Source organism: Salmo salar, chromosome ssa16, assembly GCF_905237065.1.
Source record: "Salmo salar chromosome ssa16, Ssal_v3.1, whole genome shotgun sequence".
In the NCBI taxonomy this organism is placed as follows: Eukaryota; Metazoa; Chordata; class Actinopteri; order Salmoniformes; family Salmonidae; genus Salmo; species Salmo salar.
In genome coordinates, this window is record NC_059457.1 from 26,071,425 (window position 1) to 26,085,719 (window position 14,295).

Sequence of the window (14,295 nt, forward strand, 5' to 3'; positions counted from 1 at the left end):
TAAGAGGTCTGAGTACTTTCTGAAGGCACTGCATATATCACTCAGTTTTGTGTATTTTTTACTCCAATACCCAATAATGACAAAGCCAAAACAGGCTTTAAAAATGTTTGCTGATTTACAAAAAATACGAAACAAAATTATCACATGTACTCAAGTATTCAGACCCTTTACTCAGTACTTTATTGAAACACCATTGGCAGTGATTACAGCCTCAAGTCTTCTTGGGTATGAAGCTACAAGCTTGGCAAAACTGTATTTGTGGAGTTTCTCCCTTACTTATCTGCAGATCCTCTCATGCTCTGTCAGGCTGGATGGGGAGCGTTGCTGCATAGCTAATAACAGGTTTCTCCAGAAATGTTCGATCAGGTTCAATTCCGGGCTCTGGCTGAGCCACTTAAGGACATTCAGAGACTTGTCCCGAAGAAACTCCTGCATTGTCTTGGCTGTGTGCTTAGGGTCATTGTCCCATTGGAAGGTGAACCTAAGCCCCAGTCTGAGGTCCTAAGCGCTCAGGAGCAGGTTTTCATCAAGGATCTCTCTGTACTTTGCGCCATTCATCTTTGCCTCTATCCTGTCTAGTATCCCAATCCCTGCATCTGAAAAACATCGCCACGGCATGATGCTGCCACCACCATGCTTCACCATAGGGATGGTGCCAGATTTCCTCCAGATGTGATGCTTGGCATTCAGGCCAAAGAGTTCAACCTTGGTATCATCAGACCAGAGAATCTTGTTTCTCATGGTCTGAGAGTCCTTTAGGTGCCTTTTGGCAAACTCATAGTGAGCTGTCATGTGCGTTTTACTGAGGAGTGGCTTCCGTCTGGCCACTCTACCATGAAGACCTTATTGGTGGAGATGGTTGTCCTTCTGGAAGGTTCTCCCATCTCCACAGAGGAGCTCTATAACTCTGTCAGAGTGACCATCGGTTTCTTAGTCACCTCCCTGACCAAGGGCCTTCTCCCCGATTGCTCAGTTTGGTCGGGCGGCCAGCTCTAGGAAGAGTTTTGGTGGTTCCAAACTTCTTCTATTTAATAATGATGGAGGCCACTGTGTTCTTGGGGACCTTCAATGCTGCAGAAATGTTTTGGTACCCTTTCCCAGATCTGTGCCTCGACACAATCCTGTCTCGGAGCTCTACGGACAATTCCTTTGACCTCATGGCTTGGTTTTAGCACTGACATGCACTGTCAACTGTGGGACCTTATATATACAGATGTGTGCCTTTGCAAATCATGTCCAATCAATTGAATTTACCACAGGTGGACTCCAATCAAGTTGACATATGTCAAGGACAATCAATGGAAACAGGTTGCAGCTGAAATCAATATCGAGTCTCATAGCAAAAGGTCTGAATACTTATGTAAATAAGATATTTCTTTTTTTTCTTCATAATCATACATTTTGCTAAACTATATTAACTAAGATTATCTTAGTAAGATAATTTTTACTGTATGTGCAAAAACAAATAGGCACATGCAGGTTCGGGTGTTTTGTGAGAATTTGTCGGCGAGTGGGTAACCCACCTCAACCATCTGTCCTATTGGCTAACGTGCAATCATTGGAGAATAAAATGGACAAGCTCCATTCAAGACTCTGCTACCAACGGGAAATAAAAAACTCTAATATCTTATGTTTCACCGAGTCGTAGCTGAACGACTACATGGATAACATACAGCTGGCTGGTTTTTCCATGCATCGGCAAGACAGAATGGCTGCCTCCGGTAAGACAAGGGGTGGTGGTCTGTTTCTATTTGTCAATAACAGCTGGTGTGTGAAATCAAATATTAAGGATGTCTCAAGGTTTTGCTCGCCTGAGGTAGAATATCTCATGATAAGCTGTAGACCACACTATTTACCAAGAGTTTTCATCTATATTTTTTCGTAGCTGTCTATACACCACCAAAAACTGATGCTGGCACTAAGACCACACTCAAGCCATAAGCAAACAAGAAAATGCTCATCCAGAAGCGACGCTCCTAGTGGCCGGTGACTTTAATGCAGGGAAACTTAAATCCATTTTATCTCATTTATACTTGCATGTTACATGTGCAACAAGAGGAGAGAGAAAAACTCTAGACCACCTTTACTCCACACACAGAGACACTTACAAAGCTCTCCCTCACCCTCCATTTGGCAAATCTGACCTTAATTCTATCCTCCTGATTCCTGCTTACAAGCAAAAACTAAAGCAGGAAATACCAGTGACTCGGTCAATTCGGAAGTGGTCAGAGGACGCAGATGCTAAGCTGCAGAACAGTTTTGCAGGCACAGACTGGAACATGTTCCGGGATTCTTCCGATGGCATTGAGGAGTATACCACATCAGTCACCGGCTTCATCAATAAGTGCATTGATGACGTTGTCCCCACAGTACCCATACGTACATACCCCAACCAGAAGCCATGGATTACAGGCAACATCCGCTAAAGCGTAGAGGAATGGGACTCCTACCTGGACGCTTATAAGAAATCCTGCTACGCCCTCAGACGAACTACCAAACAGGCAAGTGTAAATACAGGACTAAAATTGAATCCTACTACGCTAGCGCCGATGCTCGCGGCTGGACTACAAAGGGAAGCCCAGCCATGAGCTGCCCAGTGACACAAGCCTAAATTTCTTCTATTCGCGCTTCGAGGCAAGCAACACTGAAGCATGCATGAGAGCACCAGCTGTACCGCATTCAAAAGGCCGCAGGGCCAGACGGATTACCAGGATGTGTAATCCGATCATGCACTGACCAGCTGGCAAGTGTCTTCACTGACATTTTCAACCTGTCCTTGGCCAAGTCTGTAATACCAACATGTTTCAAGCAGACCACCATAGTCCCCGTGCCCAAGAACACCAAGGTAACCTGCCTAAATGACTACCGACCTGTAGCACTCTTCTCTGTAGCCATGAAGTGCTGTGAAAAGCTGGTCATGTCTCACATCAACCCCATCATCCCATAAACCATAGACCCACTCCAATTTGCATACTGCCCCAACAGGGTAAGGGTAGGCAACAACACATCTGCCAGGCTGATCCTCAACACGCCAGCCCCTCAAGGGTACGTGCTTAGTCCTCTCCTGTACTGCCTGTTCATCCATGACTGTGAGGCCAAGCACGACTCCAATACCATCCTTAAGTTTGCAGAAGACACAACGGTGGTAGGCTTGATCACTGACAATGATGAGACAGCCTATAGGGAGGAGGTCAGAGACCTGGAACAGTGGTGCCAGGACCCCACCCTCTCCCTCAACATGATCAAGACAAAGGAAATGATCGTGGACTACAGGAAAAGGTGTCAGAGCATGCACCCATTTTCATCAATGGGGCTGTAGTGGAGCAGGTTGAGAGCTTCAATTTCCTTGGTGTCCACATCAAACTATCATGGTCCAAACATGGTCCAAACACACCAAGACAGTCGTGAACAGGGCATGTCAACACCGATTCCCCCTCAGGAGAATGGAAGTATTTGTATTGTGTCCTTAGATCCTCAAAAAGTTCTACAACTGCACCATCGAGAGCATCCTGATTGGCTGTATCACCGCCTGATATGGCAACTGCTCGGCCTCTGACTTCAAGGTGCTACAGAGGGTAGTGCATAGGTTCCAGTACATCATTGGGGCCATGTTTCCTGCCATCCAGGACCTCTATACCAGGCGGTGTCAGAGGAAGGCCCTAAAAATTGCCAAAGACTCCAGCCACCCTAGTCATAGACTTTTCTCTCTGCTGCCGCACGGCAAGTGGTACCAGAGCACCAAGTCTAGATCCAAAAGGATTCTTAGCAGCTTCTACCCCCAAGCCATAAGACTGCTGAACAGCTAATCAAATGGCTACCCGGACTATTTGCATTGACCCCTTGTCACGACTTCCACCGAAGTCGGTTCCTCTCCTTGTTCGGGCGGCGTTCGGCAGTCGACGTAACCGGTCTTCTAGCCATCGCCGATCCACCTTTCATTTTCCATTTGTTTTCATACACACCTGGTTTACATTTCCCTCATTACTTGTCTTGTATTTAACCCTCTGTTCTCCCATGTCTGTGTGTGAAATGGTTTATTGTTTCGTGTATGTGCACGACTGGTTGCGCTGGGTTATGTCAACCCGTATTGTGTTTAGTGTTCTTTGTGCCGTGTGTTTTGTTCGTCTAAATTAAAGGCTCCGTTTGCTACCCAAATTCTGCTCTCCTGCGCCTGACTCCCTTACAGTCAGTTACGCATACCTAACACCCCCCTCCTCTTTTTTTTACACTAGTGCTACTCGCTGTTTATTATCTATTATCTATGCATAGTCACTTTACCCATACCTACATGTACATATTACATCAATTACCTCGATTAACCTGTACCCCCGCACATTAACTCGGTACCGGTACCCCCAGTATATAGCCTCGTTATTGTTGTTCTTTTATTTTTTACTTTAGTTAATTTAGTAAATATTTTTCTTAACTATTTTTTTTCTCAAAACTACATTGTTGGTTAAGAGCTTGAAAGTAAGCATTTCACGGTAAGATCTACACCTGTTATATTTGGCGCATGTGACAAACACAATTTCATTTGATTTGATTCAGGGGTGGACTGGGACCAAGAATCGGCCCTGGCATTTCTAACACACCTTCCCATTTTTTGCATTGAGGCCCCCACACATGCCCATTTTTTTCCTTGAGGCTCCAGCAACGGCAATTTCTTTCCCTTGAAGCACCCATTATTAGTGATGAGCGATTCATTGGAATGTAGGTTAATTGACTGATCTTGGTTAAATTATTTGAATTCCATTTCGTTCTTTTTTCTCTGTGAGCTCAATGCACACATGGCTCTGCAGTTTCTCTAGAAATAAATCAGCTCATGCCTGAACTGTTCCATGTAGTAGGGAGTTGTAGTTTTCAACAGGCCAATGTTCTACATAGTTTAGCACAGAAAACGTGATGATGAACTATAATGACCATAATCCATTTTGCGGCTACTTGTCCAGTCTGTGTTTCTTTTATGTTTGCTACATAATGGACAGAAGATTGAGCGATCAAGAGGGGATGCATAGAGAGCAATTTCTTCGCAAGGTACAGTGCATTTGGAAAGTATTCAGACTCCTTGACCTTTTCCACATTTTGTTAAGTTACAGCATTATTTTAAAATAGACTGAATACATGTTTTTCCTCATCAATCTACACAAAATACCCAATAATAATAAAGCAAAAACAGTTTTTTTTTCTTTTTGGAAATTAGGAAAATTATTCAGACCCTCTGCTGAGACTCTAAATTGGTGCAACCTGTTTCCATTCCATTCTTGACATGTTTCCACAACTTCATTGAATTCCACCTGTGGTAAATTCAATAGATTGGACATTATTTGGAAAGGCACACACCTGTATATTTAATGTCCCACAGTTGACAGTGCATGTCAGAGCAAAAACCAAGGCATGTCGAAGGAATTGTCCGTAGAGCTCCAAGACAGGATTGTGTTGAGGCACAGATCTGGGGAAGGGTACGAAAAATGTCTTCTGTATTGAAGGTCCCCAAGAAAACAGTGGCCTCCATTAATCTTAAATGGAAGAAATTTGGAACCACCAAGACTCTTCCTAAGAGCTGGCCGCCCGGCCAAACTGAGCAATCGAGGGGAGAAAGGCCTTGGTCAAGAAGGTGACCAAGAAACCTATGATCACTCTGACAGAGCTCCGAGTTCCTCTGTGGAGATGGGAGAACCTTCCAGAAGGACATCAATCTTTGCACCACTCCACCAATCAGGCCACTATGGTGGAGTAGCCAGATGGAAGCCACTCCTCAGTAAAAGTCATATGAGAGCCTGCATGGAGTTTGCCAAATTGCACGTAAAGGACTCTCAGACCATGAGAAACAAGATTCTCTGGTCTGATGAAACCAATATTGAACTCTTTGGCCTGAATGCCAAGCGTCACATCTGGAGGAAACCTGGCACCATCCCAACGGTGAAGCATGGTGGTGGCAGAATCATTCTGTGGGGATGTTTTTCAGTGGCAGGGACTGGAAGACTAGTCAGGATCGAGGCAAAGATGAACAGAGCAAAGTACAGAGAGATCCTTGATGAAAACCTGCACTTCATACTGGGGTAAAGGTTCGCCTTCCAACAGGACAATGACCCTAAGCACACAGCCAAGACAACGCATGAGTGGCTTCGGGACAAGTCTCTGAATGTCCTTGAGTGGCCCAGCCGGTGCCGAGACTTGAACCCAATCTCTGGAGAAACCTGAAAAAAGCTGTGCAGCGACGCTCCCATCCAACCTGAGAGAGTTTGAGAGGATGTGCAGAGAAAAATGGGAGAAACATCCCAAATACAGGTGTGCCAAGCTTGTAGCTTCATACCCAAGAAGACTCAAGGCTGTAATCGCTGCCAAAGGTGCTTCAACAAAGTACTGAGTAAAGGGTCTGAATACTTATGTAAATGTAATATTTCAATTTGCTTTTTCATTATGGGGTATTGTGTGTAGATCAATGAGAATAATGCACTGTATCTCCACCTGAAAATACATGAGCAAAGTGATTGATCATTTCTATTCAGCAGTAATAAAAGTATAGCTTATTTACTTTGAACAACTACTAAAATAGTGATTTTGTCAGACAGCATAGGCAGCAGCTCTATAGAGATGAGATGATGACTTGGAATGTAATGTCATAAAACAAATGTTATATACACAATGTTATATACAAAACAAATATTTTATTAAAATAAAGTAATATGAAGAGCTGATGGTTAATAAGTCATAAGCAGTCATGGGCAGTCACTACCATCATGGGACCTTTAGTAAATGTATTATTGTTGTTACAGCGTTCAACCTACATAATTCATAGTGCAGTTAATGTTTTAAAAAACTATCGAAACCAAAATTTGAAATTGTGATAATGTTTAAATAATCGAACCGAAACCGAACCGACCTTAAAAGCCATTAATTTCTCAGCACTACCCATTATTAGCCCGATAATTTTGCGATAAAAACCCCAATTAGACAGGACCACTAGGATAAAACTGGACCAGCCCATCTGGCATTTGCCCCAATGTACAGTCGAAGTCGGAAGTTTACATACACCTTAGCCAAATGCATTTAAATCAGTTTTTCCACAATTCCTGACATTTAATCCCTGAAAAAATTACCTGTTTTAGGTCAGTTAGGATCACCACCTTATTTTAAGAATGTGAAATGTAAGAATAATAGTAGAGAGAATGATTTATTTCAGCATGTATTTCTTTCATCAAATTCCCATTGGGTCAGAAGTTTAAATGCACTCGATTAGTATTTGGTAGCATTGCCTTTAAATTGTTTAACTTGGGTCAAACGTTTTGGGTAGCCTTCCAAAAGCTTCCCACAATAAGTTGGGTGAATTTTGGCCCATTCCTCCTGACAGAGCTGGTGTAACTGAGTCAGGTTTGTCGGCCCCCTTGCTCGCACATGCTTTTTCAGTGGCCACTCTAATATCTTGACTTTGTTGTCCTTAAGCCATTTTGCCACAACTTGGAAGTATGCTTGGGGTCATTGTCCATTTGGAAACCCATTTGCGACCAAGCTTTAACTTCCTGACTGATGTCTTGAGATGTTGCTTCAATATATCCATATCATTTTCCTACCTCATGATGCCGTCTATTTTGTGAAGTGCACCAGTCCCTCCTGCAGCAAAACACCCCCACAACATGGTGCTGCCACCCCCGTGCTTCACGGATGGTGTTCTTCGGCTTGCAAGCGTCCCCCTTTTTCCTCCAAATATAACGATGGTCATTATGGCCAAACAGTTCTATTTTTGTTTCATCAGACCAAAGGACATTTCTCCAAAAAGTACGATCTTTGAACCCATGTGCAGTTGCAAACCGCAGTTTGGCTTTTTTATGGCGGTTTTGGAGCAGTGGCTTCTTCCTTGCTGAGCGGCCTTTCAGGTTATGTCGATATAGGACTCGTTTTACTGTGGATATAGATATTTTTGTACCTGTTTACTCCCTTCACAAGGTCCTTTGCTGTTGTTCTGGGATTGATTTACACTTTTCGCACCAAAGTATGTTCATTTCTAGGAGACAGAATGCGTCTCCTTACTGAGCGGTATGACGGCTGCGTGGTCCCATGGTGTTAATACTTGCGTACTATTGTTTGAACAGATGAACGTGGTACCTTCAGGAGTTTGGAAATTGCTCCCAAGGATGAACCAGACTTGATTTTCTGAGGTCTTGGCTGATTTCTTTTGATTTTCCCATGATGTCAAGCAAAGAGGCACTGAGTGTGAAGGTAGGCCTTGAAATACATCCACAGGTACAACTCCAATTGACTCAAATTATGTCAATTAGCCTATCAGAAGCTTTTAAAGACTTGACATCATTTTCTGGAATTTTCCAAGCTGTTTAATGGTATGGTCAACTTAGTGTACATAATCTTCTGACCCACTGTAATTGTGATACAGTGAATTATAAGTGAAATAATCTGTCTGTAAACAATTGTTGGAAAAATGACTTGTGTCATGCACAAAGTAGATGTCCTAACCGACTTGCCAAAGTTTACAATACATTTGTGGATTGGTTGAAAAACGATTTTTAATGATTCCAACCTAAGTGTATGTAAACTTCTGACTTCAACTGTACCATTTTATCACCTATTTTGCAGACTGTCAGAAACTTCTCAGCAAGATTGATCTTGTTAATTTTCCTCAGGATAGCCAGTGACATCTTCATAGCCCCTCATGGGGTGTATCTCTCCTCCATCTCATCCACTGTCCCCTGCCTAGTAGCACCAGCAACCTCCAGACTGGTAAGGCTTTTAATGTTGTTTATAATAAGGGTTACATGGAGAAAAACGGACCTCTTTAAAATGAAAATGGATGGCCCTCACATCAGCAAAATATTTTCTACCTAGAGGTACCATGAAAGCTTAAAGAAAATCAAGTAGCCTTCCCCTATACCCCAAAAAATAATTCATACAAAGTGGATAGCAGAGAACATGTCTACCATTTACCTTCAATTATTGGACAGATCAGAGCCTTATATATGAAGCTTTACAAACTGTTCTTCATCCTGTAAGGGTTAAATGTCGACGCTGTAATTTTGATAGCTCACATGGCTGCCGTCCAGAAGGTTCTGGGTTCGCAGACCACCGTGGACAAGTAGGGGTGAAAAGATCTCCTTTGTAGTAAAATCATTGCATTAACTTTTTAGTGATGGGGGCAGTATTCGGAAATTCAGGATGAATGACTTGCCCAAATTATACTGCCTGCTTCTCGGGCCCAGAAGGTAAGATATGCATATTATTAGTAGATTTGGATAGAAAACACTCTGAAGTTTCTAAAACTGTTTGAATTATGTCTGAGTATAACAGAACTCATATGGCAGGCAAAAACCTGAGAAAAATCCAACCAGGAAGTGGGAAATCTGAGGCTTGTAGTCTTTTCAAGTGATTGCCTATCTAACACACAGTGACTTAGGGTTAATTTTGCACTTCCGAAGGCTTCCAATAGATGTCAACAGTCTTTAGAACCTTGTTTCAGGCTTTTGCAGTGAACAGAGAGCGAACAAGAGGAACTGGAAGTTAGTGAGTCAAAAAAGGATATGAGTTCAGTGGCAAACGTTCACGTGAGAGGTAGCTGTGTTCCATAACGTTTTTGAAGACATTGGAATCGTCCGGTTGGAATATTATGGAAAATTTATGTTAAAAAGGCCCTAAAGATTGATGCTATACATCGTTTGACATGTTTCTACGAACGTAAATAGAACTTTTTTTGACTTTTCATCGTGAAATTATCGGCGCGCTTCCTACATTTGGAGTAGTTTACTGAACGCGCTAACAACACGGAGGTATTTGGACATAAATTATGGACTTTATCGAACAAAACAGCATTTATTGTGGACCTGGGATTCCTGGGAGTGCATTCTGATGAAGATCATCAAAGGTAAGTGAATATTTATAATGCTATTTATGATTTTAGATGACTCCAAAATGGCGGCTATCTGTATTGCCTGCTGTTGTTTTCTGAGCGCCATACTCAGATTAATGCAAAGTGTGCTTTCCCCGTGAATCTTTTTTAAAATCTGTCACACCGGTTGCATTAAGGAGATGTTTAACTATAATTCTTTGAATAACAGCTTAATTTTTTATCAACGTTTATGATGAGTATGTTTGTAAATTGTTGTGCTCATTCACCGAAAGTTTTGGAGGCAAAATATACTTCTCAAAAAAATTAAGGGAACACTTAAACAACACATCCTAGATCTGAATGAAAGAAATAATCTTATTAAATACTTTTTTCTTTACATAGTTGAATGTGCTGACAACAAAATCACACAAAAATAATCAATGGAAATCCAATTTATCAACCCATGGATGTCTGGATTTGGAGTCACACTCAAAATGAAAGTGGAAAACCACACTACAGGCTGATCCAACTTTGATGTAATGTCCTTAAAACAAGTCAAAATGAGGCTCAGTAGTGTGTGTGGCCTCCACGTGCCTGTATGACCTCCCTACAACGCCTGGGCATGCTCCTGATGAGGTGGCGGATGGTCTCCTGAGGGATCTCCTCCCAGACCTGGACTAAAGCATCCGCCAACTCCTGGACAGTCTGTGGTGCAACGTGGCGTTGGTGGATGGAGCGAGACATGATGTCCCAGATGTGCTCAATTGGATTCAGGTCTGGGGAACGGCGGGCCAGTCCATAGCATCAATGCCTTCCTCTTGCAGGAACTGCTGACACACTCCAGCCACATGAGGTCTAGCATTGTCTTGCATTAGGAGGAACCCAGGGCTAACCGCACCAGCATATGGTCTCACAAGGGGTCTGAGGATCTCATCTCGGTACCTAATGGCAGTCAGGCTACCTCTGGCGAGCACATGGAGGGCTGTGCGGCCCCCCAAAGAAATGCCACCCCACACCATGACTGACCCACCGCCAAACCGGTCATGCTGGAGGATGTTGCAGGCAGCAGAACATTCTCCACGGCATCTCCAGACTCTGTCACGTCTATCACGTGCTCAGTGTGAACCTGCTTTCATCTGTGAAGAGCACAGGACGCCAGTGGCAAATTTGCCAATCTTGGTATTCTCTGGCAAATGCCAAACGTCCTGCACGGTGTTGGGCTGTAAGCACAACGCCCACCTGTGGACGTCGGGCCCTCATACCAGCCTCATGGAGTCTGTTTCTGACCGTTTGAGCAGACACATGCACATTTGTGGCCTGCTGGAGGTCATTTTGCAGGGCTCTGGCAGTGCTTCTCCTGCTCCTCCTTGCACAAAGGCGGAGGTAGCGGTCCTGCTGCTGGGTTGTTGCCCTCCTACGGCCTCCTCCACATCTCCTGATGTACTGGCCTGTCTCCTGGTAGCGCCTCCATGCTCTGGACACTACGCTGACAGACACAGCAAACCTTCTTGCCACAGCTCACATTGATGTGCCATCCTGGATGAGCTGCACTACCTGAGCCATTTGTGTGGGTTGTAGACTCCGTCTCATGCTACCACTAGAGTGAAAGCACCGCCAGCATTCAAAAGTGACCAAAATATCAGCCAGGAAGCATAGGAACTGAGAAGTGGTCTGTGGTCCCCACCTGCAGAACCACTCCTTTATTGGGGGTGTCTTGCGAATTGCCTATAATTTTCACCTGTTGTCTATTCCATTTGCACAACAGCATGTGAAATGTATTGTCAATCAGTGTTGCTTCCTAAGTGGACAGTTTGATTTCACAGAAGTGTGATTGACTTGGAGTTACATTGTGTTGTTTAAGTGTTCCCTTTATTTTTTTGAGCAGTGTATTTTCTGAACATCACGCACCAATGTAAAATGGTTTTTTTGGATATAAATATGAACTTTATCAAACAAAACATACATGTATTGTGTAACATTGAGTCCTGGGAGTGTCATCTGATTAAGATCGTCAAAGGTTAGTGCTTAATTTTAGCTGTATTTCTGGTTTTTGTGATGTCTCTCCTAGCTTGGAAAATGGCTGTGTGGTTTTTCTTGTGTTGGCGCTGTCCTAACATAATCTAATGTTATGCTTTCACCATAAAGCCTTTTTGAAATTGGACAATGTGGTTGGATTAAGGAGAAGTGTATCTTTAAAATGGTGTACAATTGTTGTATGTTTGAGAAATTTGAATGAATAGATTTTTGCTGTTTTGAATTTGCCGCCCTGATATTTCACTGGCTGTTGAATAGTGTGTACCGTGGGTGGGACGGTAGCGTCCCACGTAGCACAGAGAAGTTCAACTATCAACATATTTGCAGGTCAGAGAAAAAATGGCCTTTTACAAAAATGTCATGCAAATCATCATTTTACATATCAGCATAATCTTGATTTTATACCACACAAATTACTGAAATTACAGGCAAGAAATGGACAGAGAGATAGGCGTATGTGTTAATCTCATCATGTTTCTCCAATGCCAAATCTTTCCACCCCAGACAGAATAGGCATTCCTTTCCACACCAGACAGAATAGGCCTACCTTTCCACCCCAGACAGAGTAGACCTATCTTTCCACCCCAAACAGATTCGGCCTACCTTTCCACCCCAGACAGAATAGGCCTACCTTTCCACCCCAGACAGAGTAGGCCTACCTTTCCACCCCAGACAGAATAGACCTACCTTTCCATCCCAGACAGAATAGGAATTCCTTTCCACCCCAGACAGAATAGGCCTACCTTTCCACCCCAGACAGAGTAGACCTACCTTTCCAACCCAGACAGAATAGGCATTCCTTTCCACCCCAGACAGAATAGGAATTCCTTTCCACCCCAGACAGAATAGGCATTCCTTTCCACCCCAGACAGAATAGGAATTCCTTTCCACCCCAGACAGAATAGGCCTACCTTTCCACCCCAGACAGAGTAGACCTACCGACGCAGAAAAATGTAAGCTTTAACTGCTCGCTACTCTTCTTCCGTGGCTTAACCCAACGAGAGAACATCAGAAGTGTTTCCCTAAAAGCTGTCAGGTTTTAAACATATTTTATTACAGAAAGTGAATAGCTTAATCAATTGATAGTGACAGAATTAGATTAGTTCCCAAGCAAAGTCTATGTTTTGTGTCCTTGGCTATAGAAGGTTGTAGCTCAGCCTCTGAATGTCATAGAACAATGATATCCACATACGCATCAGAGTCTTTCCAGGGTATTTTACAGGTGGTTTCAGGCATAAAGCATTGTGGAACAAAGCGCCGTTACAGATTACTTTATACACTGAAACAATATATCAACCCAACATGTAACAATTTATACGATTTGACTGAGTGACAGTTCATAAGAAATCCGTATTCATAGTTCAGTTCATCATACTTTGCTTTCACTAACAGTTTAACAGTTTCTCTATTTCCATTCCTCTTTTATAAAAAAAGTATGCTCATTAAAATTACAAACATATGAACCAAAGAGAAAACTAAAGGGGCACAGCAAGTGGCATAGCCCAGCAGGCAGGTGTCCATTTTCCTTAGGTATTTATATTAGCACAGACTCATTCGCCATGTGCTCTCACCAGACATAGTTAACTCTGCGCTAAGGATCAACCGTGCCTCTGGACTGAATTACTTCCTGTGGGCAGGGTTCTTAAAAGGGTCCTCCTATGGGGACAGCCAAAGAAACCTTTTAGGTTCTAGATAACACCATTTTTTCTAAGAGTGTGGGCTGCCTTTTGTTTCTGTTCCTTGTTATTTGATATGAGACCAGATCCAAAGAACCCGGTCAAAATCCATCCTTTGACATATGCAGTGAGGCACAGGGTGGGATCTGATTTCCTGTGGTTCTAAAACTTTGGTTTTAACTGTACCAGAATGAATACTCAGATATCAGCAAACACAAATCAGACTGATTAAAGCATTCCTTGACACTTTTTGTTTTAGTTTACCCTGGGACAGTGTCTTTTACTGAGCAGAATCTCACCTCTTGATAATGATAACTTACCTAACATTCTTAACACTTATTCGCTAAATTAAGTAGCAGCTGAAATCTCTAACTAAAGATCTCATAACTCCAAATATTATTTATTTTAATCATAACACTTGTAGGTTCTTACCGTGTATTCTTGTTAGACAGATTATATTCCCAATCCACGTTGCTCTTAAATGTATTGTTCACTTGAAGAATTTTACTTTCATTTTCATTACATTCTAGTCTCCACCCCTGTATCTGGATCTGAGAGGAGGAGTAAAAGTTTCAGTACTTACTTGACAGCATGGAGTGTAGTTAGCATGTACATTGCCTACATGTTTTTGTAATATTTGAGATCATCACTACATTGTACAGTGCCTTCGGAAAGTATTCAGACCCTCAGACTTTTCCACATTTTGTTACGTTATAGCCTTATTCTTACACTCAACCCACTGCTGGTGTGTGT

General features: G+C 42.8%; 1 protein-coding gene across 2 annotated transcripts in view; it reads right to left on the minus strand.

Moving 5' to 3' along the window:
* Nucleotides 1-14,090, minus strand: part of LOC106573461 (receptor-interacting serine/threonine-protein kinase 3) — a 33,414-nt gene extending 19,324 nt beyond the window's left edge. Inside the window, exon 1 of one of the 2 annotated variants that reach the window (XM_045697092.1) lies at nucleotides 13,975-14,090. The gene's annotated coding sequence lies outside the window, so the exon portion shown is untranslated. The remainder of the gene's footprint in view (nucleotides 1-13,974) is intronic. The other variant, XM_045697093.1, reaches the window with a different exon arrangement.
* Nucleotides 14,091-14,295: the final 205 nt, after the last annotated feature.